At 31.2% G+C, this 9,075-nt stretch overlaps 1 long non-coding RNA gene across 1 annotated transcript; it reads right to left on the bottom strand.

The window, feature by feature from the left end:
- Nucleotides 1-2,675: 2,675 nt before the first annotated feature.
- On the bottom strand, nt 2,676-8,341 carry LOC148601623 (uncharacterized). The gene is made up of 10 exons (XR_015917243.1): nt 8,186-8,341; nt 7,834-7,848; nt 7,065-7,082; nt 6,775-6,789; nt 6,147-6,176; nt 5,257-5,274; nt 4,823-4,840; nt 4,523-4,534; nt 3,698-3,805; nt 2,676-2,743 (listed from the first exon to the last, which is right to left on the bottom strand). It is a non-coding gene; the product is annotated as an uncharacterized LOC148601623 (long non-coding RNA).
- Nucleotides 8,342-9,075: the final 734 nt, after the last annotated feature.

Raw genomic sequence — 9,075 nt, 5'->3', positions numbered from 1 at the left:
TTTGAAATGTTTAAAGGTATCATATAACTATGTTTAAGTGAAGAACCATAAAATCTGTGATGTCCATTAGCACACAAAACAGAAAAACATGAACGCTCACAATCGTATAGTATGAACATGTATTTGGTAGTACATGTACAAACATATTAGTTTTGCATATTATACTTTGAAAACCGGATATACAGTTCGTTAAAATACAATCTTGTACACTTAAACCTATTGCGACATCATATTCGGACCCATGACCCCTACAAATTTCTATCAAAGCTAATAACTTATGCTTCGAATGTTTATCAGGAGTGTTTCGCCTTAGTATCAATATTGTTGGCATAGTTTCATGTAAATCGCGAACTGCTTAAAATTCAAATAATGGGAAATATTAAGAAACATCTGACTTAAGTCATAATTACATTTATTCTTCCATCAAGATATTAAAATAATAATACAGCGATATTTTATGGACTTTCGATGTTTTATGTGCAAATAAAAGAATGTCGTTAGTAGTAAAATACTTTATACTGTGAAACCTGTCCAATATAACCTCCAATAGTCCAAAAACCGATATAAACCAGTCGCGTTATATAAATGTAAATGTAAATCTTTGTAAATCGAACAAATTGTAAAGTTCATTTAGGACAGGATTAACTGTACGAGACTCACATGATTGATAATGGATATTAAATAGACGCAAGATTTTTTTAAAAGCTATATAACGGTAACAAAGAAACCAAAAAAACACTTGAGATAAAGTATAATGCAGTCACTGTGAAATCAGTCTCATATCTTGACCTACACTTTGTGATCGATGGTTAAAGGAAACTATTGACCAAATTATATGACAAACGCGAGGACTTAATTTATATTCCGTATTGTTAACTTTCCTTTCGATTGTTGCAATATCACTTTAGCACTTGCATACGGAGTTTTAAAAACACAACTCATATATTATGTCAGAGATAGCCGTAACTACGCAGACCTTTCTAACCGCACTGGACTCCCCACGATTGGGCTTAAAAAAGATTATGTTGCTACAAAATTGAAATCATCATTACAGAAGTTCTATGGTTGCCATTATGAACTCATGGTTCGTTATAGTGCATAAATCTGCACAATGAGATAGTTTTCCTCTCCTATTTCGTCTATCCCTGACTTGACTTTTAATAAGCGGGTGTTCCTAGAAAGGCAGAGGACGTTCACCCTACCGGTACACATGGTCAATACTCCCAGTTTTTAGTGGAAACTGAGTTGCTCATTTACTTTTTTGGTCATTTAATGGTCTTTGTTGAGTGTAATTGTTTTCCCTGTTTTCCCTGTCTGGTCTTGGTTCCTTCGATTATTCTCACGCAAAAAAAAATTAAGCTAAGAGCATCAAAACGTCACGAATAAAAAGTAAAGCACTAACAATAAGATCTCCCAAAAAAAATTACAAAAACAAAACAAAACAAAAAACGGGAGAGACATCAAGGGTAGGGGCACCTGTCTTTTTGTTAGTAATCTGTTAATAATCTAGTAATGATACAGCTGGTCCGCGACAAGTGACGAACTGTATGAGCCAAAAACATATTTTCGTTTACAAAAACCGCGAATGAGAATTATTTAAATAAAATATGCTTCATTCGTATGTTTTTTATAGCTGTAAGACATTTTGTGCTTGTTATTCACATCACGACGAATCCATAAATTTCTGTCTTTCTGTCTTGAAATTGAAATCGTATAAAATACAAACTTTTTACTAATGAGGTATTTGTACTTTTATTTCGCGACAAATTACCCAAGAATCCATAATCAAGTGCATTTTTATTTAACTCAATTATAAATCTCTCACATATATGGCAGGGTGAATGAATGAGAAATCTTGATAAATGGATGTTTATTTATTCTTTGTTGCATTCACCATAAATATATAGACCGATACCATGTATCCATCTAGACAAAGACATAGAAAGTAATTGCTTGATGTTCATAGTTAAATTTCACAAAAAAGAACACACAAGTGGTTCTTAATAACAGCATACTAATACCACTTCATTCTATGTGGTTCATGTCTTCAAATAAATGTTTGCTTCAAAGCCTAACTAGAGCTTCAAAGGTTTGATAGTCTTAATTTTAGAGACATATCATGATGCCCGCTAGGTACAATTCATTGCCCATTTAAGGTTAATACTTATATTGTTTGTTTTTCATTCTACTTTTGTGTTTATTTGACCAAAACGTTACTGAAAGCGACATCTCTGAATGAATTTAACCAGCTGTCTTTGTAAGAATCCTGCAAAATCTGAAATATGTGATACACCCCAGAAAAGGTACATATTTTTATTTTTTTATAATCAAGTTGTTTTATGGGTCTATACTATGAAATGTATAATTATCCATTCAAATCTGCCTGCTCTTAGAAGATAATCCACATTGAAAATACAGTAGATTATATTGTATTTGTGTGCCATTTAAGAGTTATCTCCCTTAATTTTGATATCTACAATGCATTCTATATAATTTTATCTGCTAAGAGCACGGGTTATATGGAAAACCACATGTTTATTTCTGTTTACTTTAACATTTCAAACAAAATATCAAAAATAAAAATATGTAGGCTTTTTACACATAAATCACATTTTGCATGATCCTTAGCTGGAGTGCTACTTAAATTGTAAAGCTTGAAATTACTTAATTCTTGATTTCTCAAAAGGAACACGACTCAATATCTTTATTGACAGTGAAATCTCTTCAACTAAAATTCATCCAGCTGAAATAAAAAGAAATATTTTTGAATTCAAGCGTTACACGTGTTATTGCATGTACAAATAATATTTAAATAAAAATCAACTTTGTGAATATAACTATAGTATTCATCCATGTAAGAAAAAAAAAGCAGAGAACAAAACAAAACAAAAACAAAACAAACAAACCTTACGACTGCTAAAAATTTATGGAAAAAAAAAAGTTTAAACCGGTATATTTTTCCATTTACTATATTTATTAAATTCAACAAAAGAGTCCAGAATGGATAATGGGTTAACATTACGAATCATTCGTAAAAGCAAAACAAATATGCACACACTTATAACAATGAAAAACAGCAAAGAACATAATTCAAACAATTAAATTTTGTAAGATTTAATGTTGATACGTAATTCATTCATTCATATTAATAGGGTTATTATTAAATTTAAAATGGGATATTATGAAGCATTTTATTTCAATAATTCAATAACCTATATACTTAGAATCCTTTATGGAATTTAAGAATTTTTGGTTGAGACAACTATTTTTCACTTCATTTTTAACATTCCATTATACCTATATTAAGGTCTACAAAGTCAATCTGGTTTAGAATATTTTCGGTTTCCGTCAAGAATCGGTTTAGGCAGATTTCAATGTATAACATGAATCCTTTACTTTCATTTGAAATTCTCTTAGTGTCACCACTACATAAGTTCTATGGTCGTCATCATGAAATCGTGGATCGTTACGGTGTATCCATCTGCGCTATGAAAACTGATTTGTTTGTTGTGTCATAGCTTTCCACTCCTGTTTAGACTACCCAGGACATTACTTTTTATGAGCAACACAGCGGGTGTTTCTCGAAAAGCAGAGGACGCTTACCCTACCGGTGCACCTGGTCCATGCTCCCAGTTTTTAGTGGAGTCCGAGTAGCTCATTTGCTTTCATACAAATGTAATTGTGAATGAATGATTACCTGATATTTGACAGTTTTTACCGGTATATCGCGATGAACAAAGGCAGGAATAGTCACTTCCGTTATCCACACACCATCCCGAATGTTGGCAAGGATCTGGGTTGCAATCTGGATGAAAATGTGTTAAAATGTTGTTTATATACGTAGCAATGAACCTGTAGGTACGAAAGCCAACCCCCTTTGGAATAAATCGTGTATAGTTTACTTTGGGAACTTAAGAAATCTGTTAAAGTGAAAAAGTTATAAGGGGAAACTTATTTACAGGATAAACAGATTAATATTATAACATTCAATGTAAAAGACATTTGATCTACCCAAATTAAATGACAGAGATAGGATACATTAGTACATATATTTGTCGCGTAAATAATATATATTAATGATAAAATAAATAATGCATTCACTTCTATAATAAGAATGAAAATAAGTGAACAATAGCCACATTTAAAAGGTAAAAGGGAACAACTAAATACAAAAATACTGAGGCCAAAAAGGGGCGAAAAGATCTTATCGTGCGGACTGATACTACTTTAACAACAGATAACAATTTACGCTTAAAAGTCCGTTACTTTACAAAACAATGAATAAATATCCCGTTTCGATGGGTGCTTCTTTTCAATAACTATACCTATTGAGATAACTGATAAGGAGTTTTTTTAGAATCTTGGTTCCCTTGATTACTCTCTTATTTTTATATGGAAATTGTTTGACATCAATCGACAATAGTAAAACTAATAAATGTTAAACCTATGTGTAAGTTGTTAGTAACACACGAATAATATCTTAATGATAACATACAGTAATATTACTAAGACGTATACGTACGATTTACTGTTGCTGAAAATGTATTTTATATTCCATATTAGTTATAATATATAATCTTAGTCACGTGTGACTGATATCAACTCGGACCCTTTTATCCTAATACTTAAAGATAATTTGACGGTAAAACCGTGAATAAAAAATACGTTCAACGAAAGACAACTCTACAATGGCAAGGATTTTTTATCGACAACATCAATACCAAAAGAAGAATATGTCAATGCTGCCAAGTGTTGTCAATGTGTATGAACAAGCAGCAAATTTATATTAAGAATACCGTTAAACTGGAAAAATCATACTTACGACCTTTTGTGGTTGTCGCTAATTGAAATGAGAAAAAAAAATGAATGGGGAAAAAACGTCATGTCAAAGTATCCGTGAAATAAAAAAAAAATTGCGTACTGTATATATATTTTTCGAATTAGATACTCAAAAAGAATTAAGAAAAATGTTCAAAAAAAAAGAATTATGCATAAAACGACACAAGATAAATTAAAGTCGAAAACTTTTTCAACTTTATATGCAATCTAATTATTTCCGAAAGTGATAACTTTGACAAACCTATCAACTAGAGTTGTCATTACCAAATGAAGTATATTTCAATGCTGCTAAATGTGTTTTGAACTAACAGTTTTTATTGAAAATCCGTTTTTTTTGTTTTTTTTTTTTGTTTTCTTGTTGCAATCTCATAAAATGAAAGAATGTTTAAATATCTCGTTTGAAAAAATCATACTTACGACTTTTTGTGGTTGTCGCTAATTTAAATAAGAAAAAAAATTAGGCAGAAAAATTTTTCATATTAAAATATCTGTAAAATGAAAATTGCATGTTATTTATAATTTTCGAATTCGATAGACGAAAGACAGTTAAGTTAAATTTCAAACAAGAAATATGCACAAAATATCAACTTTCTAACCAATATTTTTTTACTGTAAGTGAAATCGTTGATAAAAGTATCAACAAAAGTTGTCTAAAAAGTACTAAAACTAATACAATTCATCATAATAGTTTAATTCAATTGTACAGAAGAATAATAACATTCTTCATTTTTGTACGCTACATGTCACTTCACTAATTTTCTGGCTAGATGTATTCACAATAACATGAAAATTGTGAAAAACGTGAAAGATAAAACAATGGAACCAGGATTTAACAGTCAACCAGTCAACGAAAGAACGTTTTAATGGAATAAGGACTAGAACAAAATAAAAGCACACAATACCGAACATAAAGTAACATACAGATAGAAAAATAAAGTAGATATGCAAATAAAAGTTCACTAAAAATACACCTAATAAAATTATATGACGCCTAATAAATATTAATGAGGTAGACCTAGGGTAACGGGCATAACTCTTGAAATCAGTGATACGTTTGTATCATATTCAATTTTCACCACAGTCTATCGAGCTTTCATTTGAAACAGAATGGAAAGACTCCCAGTTACTTTGATGCTTACATGAGAGTGATGTAAAATGCTGAATAAAATGTTCAAATGATTTGCAAGAGTTATGTCCCTTACCCCAGGTCTATCTCCTTAATATAGCGATGTAACGAGAAAACAACAATGCAAAATCTTGTGAAAGTATACAGATGTGTTGTATTTTTAATGCTGATAAAGTCTTACCTCTTGTTAAATGAAACCAGGAAAATGTAGCTACAAAGTTTAGTGTTGACATTAGTACACTTTAGCATGTGTGCACATATTGAAATCATGATCAGTTAACATATATAACATATACACTTATATAGATTAACGTTGAATTTATGGTATTACCTACGTAACGTTTGTAATGTTTTGACTACGGCTTTAACCAACCTTGCCCAGTGACAATTATTTGCTGCCTGTTTGCTTGTACTGCAATTTACTGGAACTGTTTCAATATCAAGTCAGGACCCTTCATGTTTTGACTGTTTTATACATTAAGTTGCATGAATAAGCGTGAACAATTTATATTCAGTAGATTCAAATGCATAAGGTTTTGTAAACCCGGTCAAAACGCATAGCTGACATGTTGACACTTGTTCCAACTCAGGGTGACAACTGCATTCCAAATTCATTGATTCTAACTGCATGTAGAAGTACATGCCAATAACAGATAGAAAAAAAAACAATGATTTTGTATATTCAAAGAATGCTTCGACTGTATCATGAGTTTATATATAGTGTGGTTTATTGTTATAAAAGTGCATTTGTAATAATTGTTTTGTAACACCACCAACTGACAGAAGGCATATTATATAAAGTATCTTACGTTTTGTAGTAGTTACTGTAATGGTAAAGCAAACCATATCAGGAATAAAAACTATTACACATTGATGGATAGAAGAAATAAAAAAAGTTGAGAATTTAAAAAAAAAGAGAAGAAGACAATTTATTCAATTCATATGTTTCTGTAAAAGACGAAACAGAGACACACAAAAATGATTTGTCGACTTTACACCACACTTGCAAAAATGCCTGTATGGAGCTGTAAAACCATTACATCATTTTCAATTAGGAGTAAATTCAAATTTTAACATTAACCATTTACCCAACACTAACCTTTCTTTAATGTTGTCGCTGAAATCAGATATAATAAAATTTGCAACTTTATTTGTGCGTAAAATATATAATACCTAGTACCATGACTTTACTGCCATTCGCACTACCTTTAAGATTGCATTATTTGTCACTACCTTGAAATTCATACTGAATTAAATTGCAAAGCTAGTAAAGGCTAACGAAAACATCGAATATGTTTTAAGTACTTCTCTGTCTAAGAATCGGGCAAAATGTACATAAGGTGTGGCACATGAAGAAAAAAAAACAAAGAAATGTTATTGTATGAACCAATTAATTATACCTGATAACAACCAGAAAAAAGAATGCAATCCATGGACAAAGACCAGACATGGGAAACAGACATACACAACAAAGAACATAAAGAAACTAAAATCATACATACCAAGTAACAAAAAGCAAATGAGCAACTAGGACTCCACTAAAAAACTGGGAGCATGGACCATTGATAAATCAATTTTAGTTGAAATGCAATACTGAAAAGTGGCGGGAAAATTTTCCCGCTATCTTTCCCTACATAAGTAGTAAAAAATATCTACATCAAAGATGCTTCAGGATAGAATTAAATAGCTTTCTGGTTGTTTTCTAGAAAATATTTAAGGCCAAAATGACTAAATTGATGTGCCACCAATTGCCTGATTCTTACACAGAATGGTACAGAAAGTTTCATCTATCTTTGCAATAGTCAATTAACTTAGATTGTTTCTAAATCGTTAATATAAAAATGTAAAATGTGCATAAATATACTCACTTGGCGCAGTTGTCACTGAAAACATGATTCAAAACAAAATTTAAAACAACAGTTAGCAAAGACAATCGAATGACCTTTTGTTATATTTCTTATTATCATTTAATGCATCGTTTGCAAATATATACTTGTCATATACCAATAAAACAAGATAATATGGACTAGTGTATCGGGTGAATATGATTCACAGACATGTCATTATTGAAATAAGAATAAACGAAACAAAAATATATAAAAATACTTATCTCTTAAAGACGCAATCATGGCCACAAAACGACATCATATTTAGTTTTCAACAAACGCGATAGTCCAAGACTTTCATTGAAATTTTATTGTATTATCTTTAAAATTTTACCTTGTATCTGACAGTTTTTTCCAGTGTATCGAGACGAACACATACAGGTATATCCAGAAGCATTCGGAACACAAAATCCAGAATGTTGACATGGATCCGGTTGGCAATCTATTGAAAATTTATCTGGTATTAATGAACACGAGACATCAAATATAAACAGAGCCTCAAAACAGACAGTGAAGGTTTAATAGAATATCGTAGTTTCCAAATCATCTTCAATGATACCGAAGAAGATAATATCAAAATAACGGAATGTTTTGTCTGCAAAAAGATGGGTGGTGGACTCGTATTTCAACAAGCTAACGGCATTCCAATGGGAACAAAGTGTGCTCCTCTACTTGCCGACCTATTCCTTGACTTTTTTTTAAGGTTGATCTGATAAAAAAAACGGAACATCATTTATCCAGATCCTTTGATTTCAGTGTCCGCTTTAAAGATGAAGTATTATCGTTTAACAGTACTGGTTTAAGGGATCATATACATCGCATCTACCTCAAAGAACTTGAGATGAAAAAGAATACTAAAGACACTGTGAAGTCAGCCTAATATCATGACCTAAACTAAGAGGTCGATTAAAAAGAGAAAAACATGACCAAATTATATGACAAACGCGATGACTTTTCATTCAATATGGTCAACATTCATTTCATTTGCGTATGGAAATTTCATATCACAAATAGTACGTTAAGCCAGAGTGACCCAGCCTACCGTTAAAAAGCAGACTTTTTTAATTGCGCTTGATTTCTCACAAACAGGGTTATGTTCCTACAAGATTGAATTGATCACAACAGAAGTTCAGCGGTCGTCATCTTGAACTCGTATATCATTATGATATATCCATATGCACCAGTAGAACCGATTTGTACAAGGTGTCATATTTTTTCTTTCAT

Source organism: Perna viridis, chromosome 12 (assembly GCF_037379345.1).
Source record: "Perna viridis isolate PV_CMFRI_1.1 ecotype Kerala chromosome 12, ASM3737934v1, whole genome shotgun sequence".
In the NCBI taxonomy this organism is placed as follows: Eukaryota; Metazoa; Mollusca; class Bivalvia; order Mytilida; family Mytilidae; genus Perna; species Perna viridis.
The sequence above is the reverse complement of the archived record's forward strand: the minus strand, read 5'-3'. Positions and strand labels throughout refer to the sequence as shown.